Source organism: Watersipora subatra, chromosome 5 (genome assembly GCF_963576615.1).
Source record: "Watersipora subatra chromosome 5, tzWatSuba1.1, whole genome shotgun sequence".
In the NCBI taxonomy this organism is placed as follows: Eukaryota; Metazoa; Bryozoa; class Gymnolaemata; order Cheilostomatida; family Watersiporidae; genus Watersipora; species Watersipora subatra.
In genome coordinates this window covers 36,693,759-36,713,569 of record NC_088712.1, presented here as the reverse complement: position 1 = coordinate 36,713,569, position 19,811 = coordinate 36,693,759, and positions in this window count along the sequence as shown.

Here is a 19,811-nt window from a genome sequence, read left to right as displayed (position 1 = left end):
TCTGATTTTAAGCCCCAAACTCATCATGTTGAGGCTAACTGCTAAAAGTAGATGGTGCACAAATGTCTCATTTAAGCTTTTTCCTAATTTGACTAATATTGACTGTAGGAGATATATATCTGACAGCATAGAATGTTTGTGTAATAACTTCGATGATTAAACAGGCAGCATCCTACTTACCCCACTGATTTCGTGAAATTTAGCAAAATCATAGTTTATCATACTCTATTGTCAATTGCGTCACATGTCTTTATGTTGACCTTGATACCCTTTGCATAATCAGCCATATTAAAGGGATTTTATTGTATAATCCTGTCATGTGCAGTGAGTCAGCTTGTTCGCCTGACAATGATTATTCATGATTCATGGTTGGATTGTTGCATTATCAATAGCTATAGCTCAAGTACAGCGGAAACAAGTACTGTGTTTTCATGATTCCATTGTTAGTGATCTAAATCACAGGAGAACCATTGGTGGTGTTAGGAAGGGCATCCACCCACAATTGCTTCTGCACCAAATCCCAAGCGCAGATGGTCACAGCATATTCAATTTCAGGATAAATCTGGTTCAGAATAGCGTGCTCTACACGCAGGTTTTTTAAACTTTACTTTTTAAAAACAGTGTTGCGATATTTGACCCTGACTTTTGGCCTTTATTTCAACTAATATCCTGGCAGTTTCACGCGCCGTAAAAGTTGGTAGCATTCCTTGGTGATAGGCTGACTGTCGGAGTTCCAATCCTGTAGGATGTTATCTTTGTTCCCAAAATCCAACCAGAACAGACGGCAAACACGGCTCGTATTATAGTAAGGATTCAGTTTTTTTATTTGCTTAAATAGTATTTAAGGCATATGATTCTTGTTTGGGTGTGAAATGTGGGGAAGCCTTAAAGTATAAACCAGATGACCACCAGTCTGGTACTTCATTTAATTGCAGAACTTGGAGCATGCTTCATTTGATGGAATGCAAATATGGAAGATAGATAACTACTTTCAGAAGAAAAGTGATGCTATTTGGAGAGCGCCTCAGTTTCTCTACAGCCACCCATTTTATACATCTAAATATGGCTACAAAATTTGTATGGAGGTATGTGTATAGGCCTACTCTGTTCTTACCAAATCAAAATCTGTATTGTTGGTTTGCTTAAGAGAGCATCTCGAGGTCAAACCCTCTTTTTGTCACCACGAGCGTCCATTCTGAAAATTCTTCCTCAACTTGTTGTTCAAGGAACAGGTACTTTAGACCAATGGCGGGCAACCTATAGCATGCATACTATGCGAAGCTTGTCAAGCAATTTTTTGGCACCGCAAATTTTATTAAGGTTACAACAAGATCCTCTTTGTATCCCATTACTGCGTTTTGCCATTTTTCTGCATTTGTCCCCCTGCGTTGTCAGCACTAAAGAAACCGCTTGTATCAGCAAAATGCTTGAATTCTTCTATCTAGTCTTTTCGGCTAACCCAGGGGTTCTCCCAACCAAAGGAGAATTTCCCCCCCCCCCCTCCGCGGAATTTTTGAATATGCAAGAGGGGAACAGAGAGGTGTCTGATTTTTTAAATTTTTAATGTATGTCCTACAGTGCCGTGGAAGTTTGGGTTTATTACTTCAGCATTTTGGTTTTATATATAACAATAGAGGCTAATAATCAGCTACTAGTCAAAACCTAAATACAGTAAAACCTCTAATTGAATGCCACCTTTATTTGAACGCCACCTCCAATTGACTGCCACCCTGAGAAAAGGGTTGAAAAATAGACCGCCACTCTCCAATTGAACGTCACCTCCATTTGGCTGCCACTTTGACATTATTTTATCTTTGTGAGCCCATATTATCAACTGATCAGTAAAAGAGTGTCCACAAAATCATATTAATAATGAATTGTTTATATCAATAACAATTAATTCTCTTATTGTCCAACTCCAAAGCCTTTTGTTATTTTTCCTTTGAAAGCAACACCGCGGCAATAATCAATAACGGTCTCAGGCTAGTAGTACCTCTCTGTTTAACGCGATCTTTCTATTTCGAAATAGCCTACATATATCAAAAACAGCTTAGATTTACGATGGTAGATAAACTTTCAAAGCAGCGCTATAAAAATAATTACTGTCTCAGGCTAATAGTGGTTCCTTGTTTAACCTGATGCTTCGAAACAAATTTATATTTATAAAAAACGGTTTAAATTGACGATGATAGATGGAATCTGGCAATCAGCACTATAGAAATAACTAGTAACTCTCTCAGGCTAATAGGAGTTCCTTGTTTAATGCGGTCCTAATACTTCAAAGAACATGCATATAAAAACCAAAGTTTGTACCAAGTTTTGTACCAAAGTTTATGCGTTTAGCGAGCAAACTTCTAGCACTGCATCAGTGCTAAATGCAGCGCGTAAAAGTTTTGCTCTGCCGAAAAATTGTTTGGACACTAATATCGAAGCTAATATCGACTGGTTCAGCACTGCAGAAAAAGAATTGGAGCCAGAAGATATTGTGGAAGTTATTGGACAACTAGAGGGTGTTCATTCCATCGAAAGCAACAATCAGAACACAGCTATCCGAGCAACAAATGGAAATATTTTTGTTTTAAAAACGTTAATTTTTGTTTCTGCATGTAATATAAGTACGGTTCGTTTACGCCACTTGTCCATGAATAGGCCTATATATTTTTATCATTCGATAGATTATTGTTGTATAACTAATAAATATGCAAATTTATTAATAGCATGTTATCTAATAGCATTTTGCAGCTATCTTAACACGGCTTACAATGGATCAATGCTCATAACTCCTCTTCTATAAAGGTGTAAACACACTAGACGATTTTATCGCGAGCGTCATGAGGAGGGCGGAGATATCGCTAGCGTGTGCATAAACACACTTGAGCAATTCACTAGCAGGCGATATAATGGGCACGCCCACAAACTGCCAATTAAATTCCGTATCATTAGATTCTTCGGAGTTGTTAATAAATTTAGGTCAGTCAATATGGCGCCGTCTAGGCGACAACGCAAACAATTTACGCATTTGTTATTAAACCTATCTTACTTTCGCGGATTGTACACTGCCTACACTACAAGGAGACATAAGAAAAACGATTATTGCATTTTTAACTGTAATATTTTTTACTATATTTAAACATGTTTTATTTTGTAGTGGTTTTTTTTTATATTTAGGCCTAATGTATTAAATATTTACCGTTCTCAAGATGGTCAACCTGCGAAACGATTGACTCCAAATGTTGGTTTTCAACTTGGATTTTTTGTAATTTTTGTTTGTTATGGTGCACATGACTGGGAGTGCTATTATTAAATTTATGAATAATTCAGTGCTCGTTCTGAAGATGTTTCAATATTAATAAAATAGCAAATTATCGCTGCTGTACGTTGGTGAACATCGATAAGAAATAATTACCCGCCATAAAATTGCATTCTGGTAAAATCCAACCAATCGAAATGCATCTCGCTAGCGATAAAGTTGTGCAGAGAAAGTCTAACGTTATCGCTCTGGATGAGCACGATGGGTGAATTCTAGCGCAGATTAGCGCCACGCAGCGCGATATCGTTCTAAATATCGCCTAGTGTGTTTATACCTTAAATTACACATAAAAATCTAGTTTTTGCTGCAAACTGTAGCAAACATATTAATGAGTGCAATGAGCTTTTATGCAAGATTGTTAAATATAGATAAAAATAAAAATATGTTTTGAACTTTAGAGTGAAATAAAAATTAAAAATGCCAACAAATTGCAAAGGACACAGGCTATAATATCATAGCAGGCCAACTGCAAGCAATATATATTAACTGGTAGAGATATCGTTTTCTTGATGCAAATCTATTAAAAAATCTTTAACAAGTTAGAGGTAAATTAGGATATTTATTGCATTCAAATTGTTTAACATCGGTCCACTGGAAAAGAAGGCAAGATATAGGCGACATTCGCTTCGCCCGTAATAGGGCTAAATTTACCTTCCGAAATTGCTGACGAGCTATTTGAAAAATAGACCACCAACCTCTATTTGAACGCCGCCTCCAATTAACCGCCTTTATAGAGAAAGGGTTGAAAATAGACCGCCATGGCATTCAATTAGAGGTTTTTTGGTATATATTTCTCAAAGTCCGTCGTCTGTGGATCTGTTTGTCTGCATTCCAGCTATAGCTACTAAAATCTTAGAATAAAGAATCTTTTTTTTTTAAAGATTTGATCTCAGACCCTCCCGTTCACCAGTTCGAAGTCATACTAATTAGGCCGTGGAGATTAATTTGTTTTTTCAGAGGTTTTACGGAATATGTGAACTCATCCATCTGAACTTTGATCAGATAGTAAATTAACTTTGTCATAAACCAATTCACCACCAAGCTGAAGGTCATGTATTGTTGTTTGTTTTTACGCGTGCAGTATAAAAATTAGAAATATGTTGTCATATGTTTATGTACAATAAAATTGGGTTATAGTTTATATTGGTTGTTTCTAGTCATGTGAGTTAGAAGTGTCTGGAGAGAATCAAATTTATGAAAAGGCATGAGGGGGGAACTGAATGAAAAAGGTTGAGAACCCCTGACCTAACCAATACAAAAGACGCATCAGCAAATGAAACAAATTTTTCTGGCCCCTTTAGAGTGCAAATGCTTTGCTTTTTGTCTTCGGTAATCGTCAGTAATTCTAAACAGCTTCTGTCCACTCAAAATTACCCTGGCTTGTTCACCATTGTTATAATCAATGTTTAATGTGTAATCAGAAGGAATCTCCTATTATTTCCTCCCGCTCAGCACCCATATAATAAGCTGTATTACATTTTACTGATCAGTGATCATGGTGTAATCATAATCAGTGAACCGGTTCAACTATTTTCAACAGTATTACATACTTGCAATAGGAGTTGTCTTGCACCACAAAGTGGGTGACAACTCTGAATTGTCTTGTACATAACATTAGCGCACTGAATTTGAAACCTTAAGTCTGTTAACAATTAGCAAAAGGTCGCTGACCTCTGCTTTAGACTACTAGAATTTGCTATTTTTCTGAATATAAACATCTTAAAAATATTTAGCAGTGATCATAAATTGAAATAAAGAAAACCTGGCAATTCACACTATTTCTTTTTTTTTCAACGAAAATTGTTTCACGGCAAAAATCCATGAGCATTTTTATTGAAGCCAATTGCTTTTAATGAATGTGAAAATGGATTACTGACTTTCAAATCAGATAGCTCGTGGCACAATAATAAGGAAAAGGAAGATTGTAAGATTACGATTTGATCTTGGCATCACTTGAAGTTGTCCTACTTTTACACATTTAATAAGCAGCAGCTCTTATAACTCTTCCCTCTAGCAAGAGTTTTTTGACATCACAGAAAATAGCTCTTATCATGCTAAAAATTAATCTGTGGTATCTGAATGCAGCCAAGTGGTCAAGTGGTAGCATGTTGATTTACCATCATGAAGCCACGAGTTCAAGACCTGCCAAATGCAATCTTTTATCGAGCACTTTAATTCCCACCCGTGCCATTTTTCATTGCAACGATTTCAAGATTCCAATATAGGGGTTTTATGATATAGTAGATAGATATTAGTAAGACTTTCTAGGAGGTAGTTTACTACAATCTTAAGTAGTCAGATGTTGAACAGTGCTAAGTTGCAATGATATGAGAATGTGATAATTTTGGTTCATCAACAGACAGTAATCAATATAACAGAAGACCTGTTGGTTCACTAATAATAATACACTTTTATTAAAATATACCATAAATCACTAAATACTTATATATAGAGCTTTTCATTGATTTAAAAAAATCAATAATTCTTTAAAGTTCCTTTCTATTTGTTATTTGATTTGTTATTTAGGGAATTATGTAACTTCATAATTAAGTGACTATTACTAGGGCACCATGAGAGATCGTCATGTGTAATAATTATACATACAATTATTCTTAGATGTAGAAAGGTGATCAATGATATCAGTTTACTGGCCACCAGTAGATCTGACCAAAAAAGAATGGTGAGTATATTTTAGAGCTGGCCTCTAGGTGAACGAATCTGGTTTGGATTGTGCGCAGAGTGCGAGTTGACCCGGTATTAGGTCCAGCGGTTTATCACCTTTAGTGCCTTTTTATTGGATGGCATGCTTATGGCTTCTTCAACATTGTTTCTGTTTATTTCATTTCTGGAAGCTTCCTGGTGCTTTGTCTGCAATTGGATACTGCTACGCCATATGGCGGTGTGTCACTACGCTATCACTCTATGGATACTTGGTTATTCTGTGGGGAAAACAAGCACCTTAAACTTACTTATGGGCTACAAAATTCCTTGGTGGACATTGAGGATATTGCAAGTAAATGACACTAAACAAACTTTTATACCACGTTTTCCTGGTTTCACTAGAGTGTACCAAAATGCCAAAGGGCTGCAGGTTCAAATGTTACTGATTTTATTTAGGCAGGACTGTGTGAAGATAATCACTTGAGCCTCAGGTTTGTGTTGATGAAGGGACACTTCGATGAACTGCTCCAGTTTCCTTTCAGTCGGCGTGTGATTCTCAGTCTTTTGAGTGTCACTAACCCAGACCTCCACAGGCACTACACAATTACAGTGAGTTGAAACATTGTAGGCTTAGAGTAGCATTAAACAGTTTAAAGGACTTGCTTGTAGGCTTAGAGTAGCATGAAACAGTTTAAAGGACTTGCTTGTAGTCTTAGAGTAGCATGAAACAGTTTAAAGGACTTGCTTGTAGGCTTAGAGTAGCATGAAACAGTTTAAAGGACTTGCTTGTAGGCTTAGAGTAGCATGAAACAGTTTAAAGGACTTGCTTGTAGGCTTAGAGTAGCATGAAACAGTTTAAAGGACTTGCTTGTAGTCTTAGAGTAGCATGAAACAGTTTAAAGGACTTGCTTGTAGGCTTAGAGTAGCATGAAACAGTTTAAAGGACTTGCTTGTAGGCTTAGAGTAGCATGAAACAGTTTAAAGGACTTGCTTGTAGGCTTAGAGTAGCATGAAACAGTTTGAAGGTGGACTTGCTTGTAGGCTTAGAGTAGCATGAAACAGTTTGAAGGACTTGCTTGTAGGCTTAGAGTAGCATGAAACAGTTTAAAGGACTTGCTTGTAGGCTTAGAGTAGCATGAAACAGTTTAAAGGACTTGCTTGTAGTTTTAGAGTAGCATGAAACAGTTTAAAGGACTTGCTTGTAGGCTTAGAGTAGCATGAAACAGTTTAAAGGACTTGCTTGTAGTCTTAGAGTAGCATGAAACAGTTTAAAGGACTTGCTTGTAGGCTTAGAGTAGCATGAAACAGTTTAAAGGACTTGCTTGTAGGCTTAGAGTAGCATGAAACAGTTTGAAGGACTTGCTTGTAGGCTTAGAGTAGCATGAAACAGTTTAAAGGACTTGCTTGTAGGCTTAGAGTAGCATGAAACAGTTTAAAGGACTTGCTTGTAGGCTTAGAGTAGCATGAAACAGTTTAAAGGACTTGCTTGTAGGCTTAGAGTAGCATGAAACAGTTTGAAGGACTTGCTTGTAGGCTTAGAGTAGCATGAAACAGTTTAAAGGACTTGCTTGTAGGCTTAGAGTAGCATGAAACAGTTTAAAGGACTTGCTTGTAGGCTTAGAGTAGCATGAAACAGTTTAAAGGACTTGCTTGTAGGCTTAGAGTAGCATGAAACAGTTTAAAGGACTTGCTTGTAGGCTTAGAGTAGCATGAAACAGTTTAAAGGATTTGCTTGTAGGCTTAGAGTAGCATGAAACAGTTTAAAGGACTTGCTTGTAGGCTTAGAGTAGCATGAAACAGTTTAAAGGACTTGCTTGTAGGCTTAGAGTAGCATGAAACAGTTTAAAGGACTTGCTTGTAGGCTTAGAGTAGCATGAAACAGTTTAAAGGACTTGCTTGTAGGCTTAGAGTAGCATGAAACAGTTTAAAGGACTTGCTTGTAGGCTTAGAGTAGCATGAAACAGTTTAAAAGACTTGCTTGTAGGCTTAGAGTAGCATGAAACAGTTTAAAGGACTTGCTTGTAGGCTTAGAGTAGCATGAAACAGTTTAAAGGACTTGCTTGTAGGCTTAGAGTAGCATGAAACAGTTTAAAGGACTTGCTTGTAGGCTTAGAGTAGCATGAAACAGTTTGAAGGACTTGCTTGTAGGCTTAGAGTAGCATGAAACAGTTTGAAGGACTTGCTTGTAGGCTTAGAGTAGCATGAAACAGTTTAAAGGACTTGCTTGTAGGCTTAGAGTAGCATGAAACAGTTTAAAGGACTTGCTTGTAGGCTTAGAGTAGCATAAAACAGTTTAAAGGACTTGCTTGTAGGCTTAGAGTAGCATGAAACAGTTTAAAGGACTTGCTTGTAGGCTTAGAGTAGCATGAAACAGTTTAAAGGACTTGCTTGTAGGCTTAGAGTAGCATGAAACAGTTTAAAGGACTTGCTTGTAGGCTTAGAGTAGCATGAAACAGTTTAAAGGACTTGCTTGTAGGCTTAGAGTAGCATGAAACAGTTTAAAGGATTTGCTTGTAGGCTTAGAGTAGCATGAAACAGTTTAAAGGATTTGCTTGTAGGCTTAGAGTAGCATGAAACAGTTTAAAGGACTTGCTTGTAGGCTTAGAGTAGCATGAAACAGTTTAAAGGACTTGCTTGTAGGCTTAGAGTAGCATGAAACAGTTTAAAGGACTTGCTTGTAGTCTTAGAGTAGCATGAAACAGTTTAAAGGACTTGCTTGTAGGCTTAGAGTAGCATGAAACAGTTTAAAGGACTTGCTTGTAGGCTTAGAGTAGCATGAAACAGTTTAAAGGACTTGCTTGTAGGCTTAGAGTAGCATGAAACAGTTTAAAGGACTTGCTTGTAGGCTTAGAGTAGCATGAAACAGTTTAAAGGACTTGCTTGTAGGCTTAGAGTAGCATGAAACAGTTTAAAGGACTTGCTTGTAGGCTTAGAGTAGCATGAAACAGTTTAAAGGACTTGCTTGTAGGCTTAGAGTAGCATGAAACAGTTTAAAGGACTTGCTTGTAGGCTTAGAGTAGCATGAAACAGTTTAAAGGACTTGCTTGTAGGCTTAGAGTAGCATGAAACAGTTTAAAGGACTTGCTTGTAGGCTTAGAGTAGCATGAAACAGTTTAAAGGACTTGCTTGTAGGCTTAGAGTAGCATGAAACAGTTTGAAGGTGGACTTGCTTGTAGGCTTAGAGTAGCATGAAACAGTTTGAAGGACTTGCTTGTAGGCTTAGAGTAGCATGAAACAGTTTAAAGGACTTGCTTGTAGGCTTAGAGTAGCATGAAACAGTTTAAAGGACTTGCTTGTAGTTTTAGAGTAGCATGAAACAGTTTAAAGGACTTGCTTGTAGGCTTAGAGTAGCATGAAACAGTTTAAAGGACTTGCTTGTAGTCTTAGAGTAGCATGAAACAGTTTAAAGGACTTGCTTGTAGGCTTAGAGTAGCATGAAACAGTTTAAAGGACTTGCTTGTAGGCTTAGAGTAGCATGAAACAGTTTGAAGGACTTGCTTGTAGGCTTAGAGTAGCATGAAACAGTTTAAAGGACTTGCTTGTAGGCTTAGAGTAGCATGAAACAGTTTAAAGGACTTGCTTGTAGGCTTAGAGTAGCATGAAACAGTTTAAAGGACTTGCTTGTAGGCTTAGAGTAGCATGAAACAGTTTGAAGGACTTGCTTGTAGGCTTAGAGTAGCATGAAACAGTTTAAAGGACTTGCTTGTAGGCTTAGAGTAGCATGAAACAGTTTAAAGGACTTGCTTGTAGGCTTAGAGTAGCATGAAACAGTTTAAAGGACTTGCTTGTAGGCTTAGAGTAGCATGAAACAGTTTAAAGGACTTGCTTGTAGGCTTAGAGTAGCATGAAACAGTTTAAAGGATTTGCTTGTAGGCTTAGAGTAGCATGAAACAGTTTAAAGGACTTGCTTGTAGGCTTAGAGTAGCATGAAACAGTTTAAAGGACTTGCTTGTAGGCTTAGAGTAGCATGAAACAGTTTAAAGGACTTGCTTGTAGGCTTAGAGTAGCATGAAACAGTTTAAAGGACTTGCTTGTAGGCTTAGAGTAGCATGAAACAGTTTAAAGGACTTGCTTGTAGGCTTAGAGTAGCATGAAACAGTTTAAAAGACTTGCTTGTAGGCTTAGAGTAGCATGAAACAGTTTAAAGGACTTGCTTGTAGGCTTAGAGTAGCATGAAACAGTTTAAAGGACTTGCTTGTAGGCTTAGAGTAGCATGAAACAGTTTAAAGGACTTGCTTGTAGGCTTAGAGTAGCATGAAACAGTTTGAAGGACTTGCTTGTAGGCTTAGAGTAGCATGAAACAGTTTGAAGGACTTGCTTGTAGGCTTAGAGTAGCATGAAACAGTTTAAAGGACTTGCTTGTAGGCTTAGAGTAGCATGAAACAGTTTAAAGGACTTGCTTGTAGGCTTAGAGTAGCATAAAACAGTTTAAAGGACTTGCTTGTAGGCTTAGAGTAGCATGAAACAGTTTAAAGGACTTGCTTGTAGGCTTAGAGTAGCATGAAACAGTTTAAAGGACTTGCTTGTAGGCTTAGAGTAGCATGAAACAGTTTAAAGGACTTGCTTGTAGGCTTAGAGTAGCATGAAACAGTTTAAAGGACTTGCTTGTAGGCTTAGAGTAGCATGAAACAGTTTAAAGGATTTGCTTGTAGGCTTAGAGTAGCATGAAACAGTTTAAAGGATTTGCTTGTAGGCTTAGAGTAGCATGAAACAGTTTAAAGGACTTGCTTGTAGGCTTAGAGTAGCATGAAACAGTTTAAAGGACTTGCTTGTAGGCTTAGAGTAGCATGAAACAGTTTAAAGGACTTGCTTGTAGTCTTAGAGTAGCATGAAACAGTTTAAAGGACTTGCTTGTAGGCTTAGAGTAGCATGAAACAGTTTAAAGGACTTGCTTGTAGGCTTAGAGTAGCATGAAACAGTTTAAAGGACTTGCTTGTAGGCTTAGAGTAGCATGAAACAGTTTAAAGGACTTGCTTGTAGGCTTAGAGTAGCATGAAACAGTTTAAAGGACTTGCTTGTAGGCTTAGAGTAGCATGAAACAGTTTAAAGGACTTGCTTGTAGGCTTAGAGTAGCATGAAACAGTTTAAAGGACTTGCTTGTAGGCTTAGAGTAGCATGAAACAGTTTAAAGGACTTGCTTGTAGGCTTAGAGTAGCATGAAACAGTTTAAAGGACTTGCTTGTAGGCTTAGAGTAGCATGAAACAGTTTAAAGGACTTGCTTGTAGGCTTAGAGTAGCATGAAACAGTTTAAAGGACTTGCTTGTAGGCTTAGAGTAGCATGAAACAGTTTAAAGGACTTGCTCAAAATTTCACTAGATTTTATCAAAAAGTACCCCTTTTGATAAAAGTACCCCTTTGGGCCCTAATGCTGCTACTTGAACACAATGTCTGATATCAATTATAACAACGATAGCAACTAGGGATGTCATTTTGCATATATTGTTCTTCCAAGCATTTTAACTGTGATCGAGTTCTGTAAATTTTAATCTTGAAACATTGTGGTTGTCAAATCACCTCAAACATCAAAACAATTATAAATGATGAAATATTACTAAAACTTTCTGAAAAATCTACTAAACTTTTGTATGTGTTCACCTTTAAGAAATAATTTTAGAGATCCATCTAAAGCAACATGTAGTTTGACATTATTAAAGACACCTGTTGTTAGTCAACTAATGTTAAACTTTCCCTCAGCAAAAGCTGATTAATAAAAGGCTGCCAGATTTGGGCCCTGCCATACTCCTGAAAAACACTTATCGGTAGCAAGCACCTCCCCCCAGTGAGTGGTCTGACGGCCAAAATGTTTCAGTGTATTTTATTAGTTCCAATATTTTTTTATCATTTGCGATTGTTTTTGGTGTTCCAGGTGGTCTGACGGCCAAAATGTTTCAGGATAGAAATCGACAAAACTTAATCACAGTTAAAACGTTCAGACCAAGCAAAAATGTGATTGTGAAGTCCTCATTTGTGAAGAAACTGACAGAATAGAAACACATAACGCTGAGACTTGAACACAATGTCTAATATCAACTATAACAACGATAGCAACTAGGGATGTCATTTTACACATATTGTTTTTCTAAGCATTTTAACTGTGATCGAGTTTTGCTAAATTTAATATTGAAACATCACGGTAGTCAGATCACCTCAAAGATTAAAACAATTGCAAATGATAGAAAAATACCGATACTTTTTGATAAATTTTACTAAAATTTTGTGTAAGTTCATCTCTAACCAAAAGCTTTTTCCTAATCAATCCTAACAGCGGTGTGATAATTTTAAAAATGTTTGAAAGCTGTTATCTGATAATCTGCAGCATATTTATTTGTAGCCTGATGGTTCTGCCTCATTTCTGTGTCCCGAGGACGACAAGAATGTCTCAATCGGCAGTGTGAACTTCGTACCATGTGACGTGGTTGAATCAAGCATATTTCTCAAAAATGACTGTATTTACTTGCGAGCTAATGTTACGAATGAGTAGTAGAAAATGACTGGCTAAGCTGCTTGCATTAAATTCATTTGAGTTTTTAATGGTATAGAATGAGTGCATTGCAAAAGAAACATTTGTCAAGTCTCGTAAAAAAAATTTTGTTTTTAAATAATAACGGAAGTAAAAACCTCAAAGGGTCAAGATGGTTTTTCAATGAACATTTAGTTTACACCTCTGTTGTGCTTTAGTTAAATTCCTATAACAGATACTGATAATATTTTGTGTGAATGAATGCGGTTATTTGCAGTAAAATTATCAACTTCTTATCAGCTGATTTATTTTTGTAGTTCGGATGGTAGGTCTTTTTAGGTGGTCTTCAATCCGTCTATAAAGAAATCCTGGGGTTATACCTTTGCGTATATACAGTTTTTTACTCTGACAGAAGCGATTAGAAGTGTTCAAACTTTAAAAAGGAAACTACCAAATCTATGGTAAAAAATGTGGAACGTTTCACAAACTTGTGTGTCAAATTTTACTTTGTGATTTTGGCTGGACATGTGGCCATGGAACGTTAAGGATGTGAGATGAGTGCACTGTTGATCAATTAGCGGCTCTGTTTTATTGGCTGAACATGTCCGAGTCTAGTGGCAAACTAACTTTGATGATTGAAAGTTAATTCAAGGTTGAATGTCATTCCTGTCACCAACAGTCGCCATTTTAGAAAACTGAACTGTCGACCAGTTGTTTTCAGGCCAGGAGTTTTAGAGCACTAGGCTACAATTGCCATCAGTCACAGAAATTTTTATTTATATAAGACCAAAGCTATTAACATTCCAAATAAAGAGGGTCATCTGCCGAAAGATCTGTTAAAGGAAGTGACACAGGGTTAACCAATAGCAACAGGTTTTTCAGACGCTGCCAGAGTTGATACATATGCTTTTGTTCTTTCTCACACAGCATTACTTAGGCTCATGCCTTACATTTAGGTTATACTGACAGGATTCTATTTGCTTTTATTGCTTTACCAATATCTCTAAAGAAGTAAGATTTACATGATGTTTGATCTTTGTTTTGGTAAGTCGTAGCAAAATTTAGGGCTACTAGCTTCTCTGAAAACAGTTTACTACATCAGCTAAAGCAAGAATGTTCGTATTCTACACTATTATTTAATTTCACCATTAGCCGTAAACTTCATTATTTTATTTTACCAAATTACTTAAAAGTTTCAATAAACAATATTCCTGTTTCTGAAAAATCTATTTTTCGACCTGCTGTACCTAGGGGGGATTGAAACAAGAGATTTCTAAACAAACAAAGAGAATAGGTTTTTGTGTTCTAGACTTGCCATGATAATTGATTGCTTTATAAATTAATTTAAAGGTTAGTTAATTTTTACTTATAAACTCAAGTATCATATTTCAAGGCTCTAAAATGTCAAGGCATATATAATTAGTTAATCACAATTGTTTCAATTCCTTTCCCTTGCTGAAGGGGAAAACTGGAGTTCCCAAACTTGTTCTCAATTGACTATATAAAGAGTGAAGTTTTCATCACAGACTCATTGCTGAAACGACTAGCTCCAAAAATGCAGTCATTCGGCCTGCTACCGTCAGCCAGCAAGTATTGATTTGCTTCTTTCTCCTGCGCTGGTCAGTTATAATTGTCATGACTCATGGGAATTCCAACATTTAACAGTCGTCATTTCTAACAAGCTAAGCATTATAAACCTTTACGGGGCGTCGACCCGCTTACTCAAACATTGAAGGCTAGTGCAGTGGTAGCAAACTGGAAATCCCAGAATAATGTATAAGCGTCATGGAAACTTCTCCATTAGCCGAAATTTTTCCATAAGCGATAAATTTTCCATTATGATCAGAGCTGTACAGCATCACAAGCTAGACGGCTGTGAAGCTATACGGCTGTGAAGCTAAACGGCTCTGATTATGACAAGGATAAGTAATGGAGTTTCCAGTGAATGAGTCTATCTGTTGTATAATGGTTGCTTTTCTCATTTGACCAGACGTGCTACTGGCTAACCAAGGAAACACTTCTAAAAGTAAAGTGAGTGTTTTTCATCTAATAATACACTCGTGATATTCCTTACTCTTCATATTGATATACATGATAGTTAGTCAATGTGGTTTTACATCGTTAAAGCAGCTGTTGTTTTAGCTTTATAAAAATAATATTTTATAACAAAACCGAGCATGCACTCTGGTAAAACAAACTGATAAAAGCTAAGATACTTATAAATCTATTTTAAGCATTGTGCCAAGTATAGAAAGAGTAACTGTGTATTATAAATATTTAAAAAACTTCAACATTTGCAATACCCTAGTAAGACAAAAGTTTGCTGCACCAATCCAAAATTTAAAACTCAATCGGGACTGCATAGCTTATGATTATTTGTTCTGTCTAAAAGTTTCAGTAATGGGAATGGGAATGCAATCAATATGCAGGGAAGACAAATCTCAAAAGTGACCGTTTGAAATCTTAAAATTTGGGTTTCTGACTATCTGGGTTCCCAATTTTGCAACATTTTACAGAATTTTTAATTAATTTCACAGCCAGTAGTAAGTAACAAATAACAGCAAACTATCTGGCTCTTCACAGTCTGAGCCAATGGTTTGATGACAAGGTGTGCATTCTGCTTCAATGTGTAATTCTCCTATAGTCAATCTCTTACAAAAAATACTTCTCACCTTCATGTCTGCAATGCATTTTGGGAAAGCTTTGCTTGCATCTCTTTGAAAAGGTGAACCCTTTTATCAACTGTCAGCAACTGCCAGTAGCACTTGGCACATAGCTTTCTAATTTATTGCAGCGATTTCGCCAAGACACGCGACCTTCCTAGAAACCAATACGGTAGTAGACTAAATATTATAATAGTAAAAATACAAGAGCTAGTATTGACTTTTATGCATTTTTATGATTTAATAACAAGAAATATCATATTACAGAAATCCTTCATTTGGTTATATATGGTGTAGGAAATCCCTCCAAGATCGAGTTTTATGTTTGCTTCGCTTACTGCAAGCAGAAGCGGTACATGTTTGTGAAAGCTATTGTTATGCACGCAATATATCTACAATCATTACTGGGTATGTTTGAATCCAGTGGTAAGGAAAACTCAATAACTGGGGATATGCCTAGTTACAGAGAGCAATTGAAGTTTGGATGCCATTCATTTAACCAGCAGTGGTGTTTTAGGGACTTGAACCGCAACCTGTTGTTTGCAGGTCCAGTGTTTCAGACCACTAGACTACTGAAGCCAATATGAAGACCAGGTTTAAGAAATTGTTACAGTTCTTACAGATCACCTAGTATTCAGTAAAAAATTTACGTTTTCAACATTATTTGGTAAATTCATAGTATTTCGCACAACTACGAATTGAAATAATACCAATTTAAAAGCGTTTACTGCAATTTAGAAGTCAGTTTAAATAAATTTTTAGGGAATATCATTGATGTTTTTGATTTAACCTGATTGCTTTAGTTTTAAAAGAGCAAAAATTCAGGTTAAATTATAGTTATAAATAACATTAATTCCAGCCTTATGTTCTTATTAAGTATAATATTTAGTTCAGTATGATGGATCAATGTTGGATATTCTACAAAAAGTAGAGTGATGAATGTACAATAATAATAAGTATTTATAATAACCTAGTATAATATAATAGATTTAGTAGAAATATGGTCAGCTTTCTTTTTATGAATTTGCCAAACCACCAGGTCTGAGCATGTGCAGAACTCAAGGTTATGATCTGCATTTTCAAAGTAACTGATACTGGAGTTGATTTACGCTTGGCTAATCATTGAAGTGTTTAGAATATCTAGAGAAGCTTACATGAGGGCATTCCTTACACGTCACCCTCTAGGGCAGGGTTCGAGAACCTATGGCTCTAGTATGTGGCTTTTTTGATGATTACATCTGGCTCTTTGATAAATCAGTGGCAAAAATAATCCATAATGTTGCTGTTAATTTAATTAACGTAATACAGTAGACGTTCCTATAAGGTGTACCTACTATAACGCAAATTCCAGATAATGTAAAGGATTTACATGTATGTGAAGTTTTAGCTTTCTACTACGTAAAAAATTCCATATAACGTGAAGCGTCGAGTCGGGCAAAGTCTCTATTTCAATTTGAACGATAATCTTTTTTGCCAAACTTGCCGAAGAAAGAATGGCATGCGTATAGCGTTATACTTGTTATACCTATGCAGTATACAAGTTCCATGACATTTTAGTTCACCATGATAGGAGAGATCATCAGTTATGTTGATAAAACAGAGAACAGGTAGCTGTGCAATTGTTATTCAATACTTGAAGGCAATCGATTGGTGCAGGTCTTACAGCATCAGTCTACCACTCTGAATGTCATGAGTTGGAATATTGTCGAAAGTTCTGTTCGATGCACAGGTAGTACCACCTGTTTGTAAAATATTTTGTTGATTTGCTTTTTGTAGAAATATAAAACATTTGTTGTTAGTATTACTTTGCAGAGTAGACTTTGCTGTTTATAAAAAATAAGAAAATCATTGTAAGTGAACGTCAAATTTATCTTTTTCGAATATCGAACCAAATGGTTTGTTAGTTAATGCAAAATATATGAACAAAATAAATTCATTTTTCTTATACTCTAAAATTGCTCAAACATAATAAATTTGTTGGTCTTCCTTTTCCATTTTATATTTGTGAGATTCAACATATACATATGGCTTTCCTAAAATTAAATTTTAAAACATTTGGGTTTTTGGCTCTCAGGTAGAAAGGTTCCTGACCCTTGCTTTAAGGCATGTGTAAAAAAAAACAAAATATCGAAGCAATATCTCAATTGGGATGGGTATACTATAAACATTCATTTGGCATTATGTATGCCCATAAACTTAGAGTTATTGTCATGTGGAGTTATTTTCCACATAGAGTTATTATGTACATGGAGCTATGGTCCACATGGAGTTATTGCCTGCATGGAGATATTGCCTACATGGAGTTATTGTCTACATGGAGTTATTGTCTGCATGGAGTTTTTGTCCACATAGAGTTATTTTATACATGGAGTTTTTGTCCACATAGAGTTATTTTATACATGGAGTTATTGTTCACATGAAGTTATTGTTCACATGGAGTTATTGTTCACATGGAGTTATTGTCTACATGAAGTTATTGTCTGCATGGAGTTTTTGTCCACATAGAGTTATTTTATACATGGAGTTAGTGTTCACATGAAGTTATTGTCCACATGGAGTTATTGGCTACAAGAAGTTATTATCCACATGGAGTTATTGCCTACATGAAGTTATAATCCACATGGAATTATTGCCTACATGAAGTTATAATCCACATGGAGTTATTACCTACATGGAGTTATTATCTACAGAGAGTTGGTGCCTACATAAAGTTCTTGTCCACATGGAGTTATTGGCTACATATAAATATATACAAATACTAGCGGAATGTCCAGCGTTCCACGGGTATTAAAAATCAGCTTATAAACAGTGACAGGTTATGTAGTTGCCTGACACATTGCCAATGGCTAATTTGAGTAAGTTAGTAATTTAGTCTAGGTAGTGAGCTAGGTAGTAAAATTATTAGTAAAGTTACTAAAAAGAGCTGTGAGAGCAAGCTTTCATGACCTACATAACACAGCGGGGTATGCGTATTTTCACCCACATAGCGATATATATTGCTCAAAAAATCCGTCGATATCGTGTAGCTTAATTGGTAAGATATTTGCCTGGTGAACAAGAGGTTCAAAGATCAAATCTAGCATGAAAAGGATGTTCCATTCCTAAATATTTATATCTCCAGCTGGACACACAAAATCACACAGAAAATCACACACAAACTTTGAGATAGATATGTAGTATAGTACATAATTAAATACTATAGATATATATATAAATCTATTAATATATATATATATATATATCTCAATGTCTGTACTTTTTTCTGTTGTTCGGTTTGTTTAGTTATAGCTATTAAAATCTTAGAATAAAGAATGAAGAATTTGCATCGCAGAAGATTTGATTTTGGAACCACTCATTGCCCAGACGATATGCTAAACCATTGAGCTAAGTGAGATTGATGAATTCATTGGGCGATATATGTCACTATGTGGGTGAAAATACGCACATGACTCTGCATTACAGTGCAACACTATTAAAGCTTGCTCTCACAGCTCTTATTAGTAAGTTTAGCAATATGGGTACTAGCTTGTTCAAATTAAACATTAACAATGTGCCAGACTAATGACAAGTTGCAGGCAACTACATTACGTGCCACTGTCTAATAAGCCATTTTTTAATACTTGTGCAATGTCGGGAATTCGGCTGGTATATATATATATATATATCTCAAAGTTTGTTTTCCGTGGTTTAGTCTGTTCATCTGCAGCGATTTGTATTTAGCAATGAAAAATCCATATCGCAAAAGAATTGATCTCGGAACCTCCCGTTCACTTGGCAATTACCTAACTAATTAAGCTAGGGGAGATGCATTGGGTTCATAGGGCAATATGAATCGTAATCTGGGTTAAAATACGCATAGCACTCTATGTTACGCAATGCAACGTCACTAAAGCTTGCTCTCACAGCTCTTATTAGTAAGTTGACTTACTCAACTTAGCCATTGGTAATGTGCCTGGGTAACAGCAAATGACAGGCAGCTACATTACCTGCCACTGTTTACAAGCTGTTTTTAATACCCGTGCGACAGCGGGTTTTTTATGGCTATATATATATATATAACTAACTAGAGTGTGGAATAGGTTAATTTTACTTATCTTTGTTCCAGATTGGTGTTTTATTCTGGGGTCACGACAGGTCTGTTTCGTGCTGGTGCACTCTTCAGGTGACTTGTGTTGAATGGCGGGTGGAGTTGCCTCACCTGATGTTGTTGGTGGTGTCTGTAGCTCCGCCTCTGCCTGGATCGTATTGGCTGAGTAGGTATTTCTTGGAGTGTCTGCATGTATTGTTTATTTCATTTCTTTTGTTTAAGGTGGCTGTTTCTGGCCTGCAAATGATGTAATATTTTTCACTAAGGCACAGATGACATTTCTTTGTTTGGTTTGAATAAGGTCTAGCTTTCTGCATAATTTTCCATTTAATCCTGTAGCTTGCATTGTCATTCTTAAGTTTCCAGATGTGTTTACTAAGTTCTGTGCTGTTTTGCTTGTCACTGTGTGTGAAAGAGGCTGTGTGGTTTCTAAATCTGGATTTGAAGTCGTTATGACAGGTTATGTAGTGACCGACTTCAAATCCAGATTTAGAAACCACACAGCCTCTTTCACACACAGTGACAAGCAAAACAGCACAGAACTTAGTAAACACATCTGGAAACTTAAGAATGACAATGCAAGCTACAGGATTAAATGGAAAATTATGCAGAAAGCTAGACCTTATTCA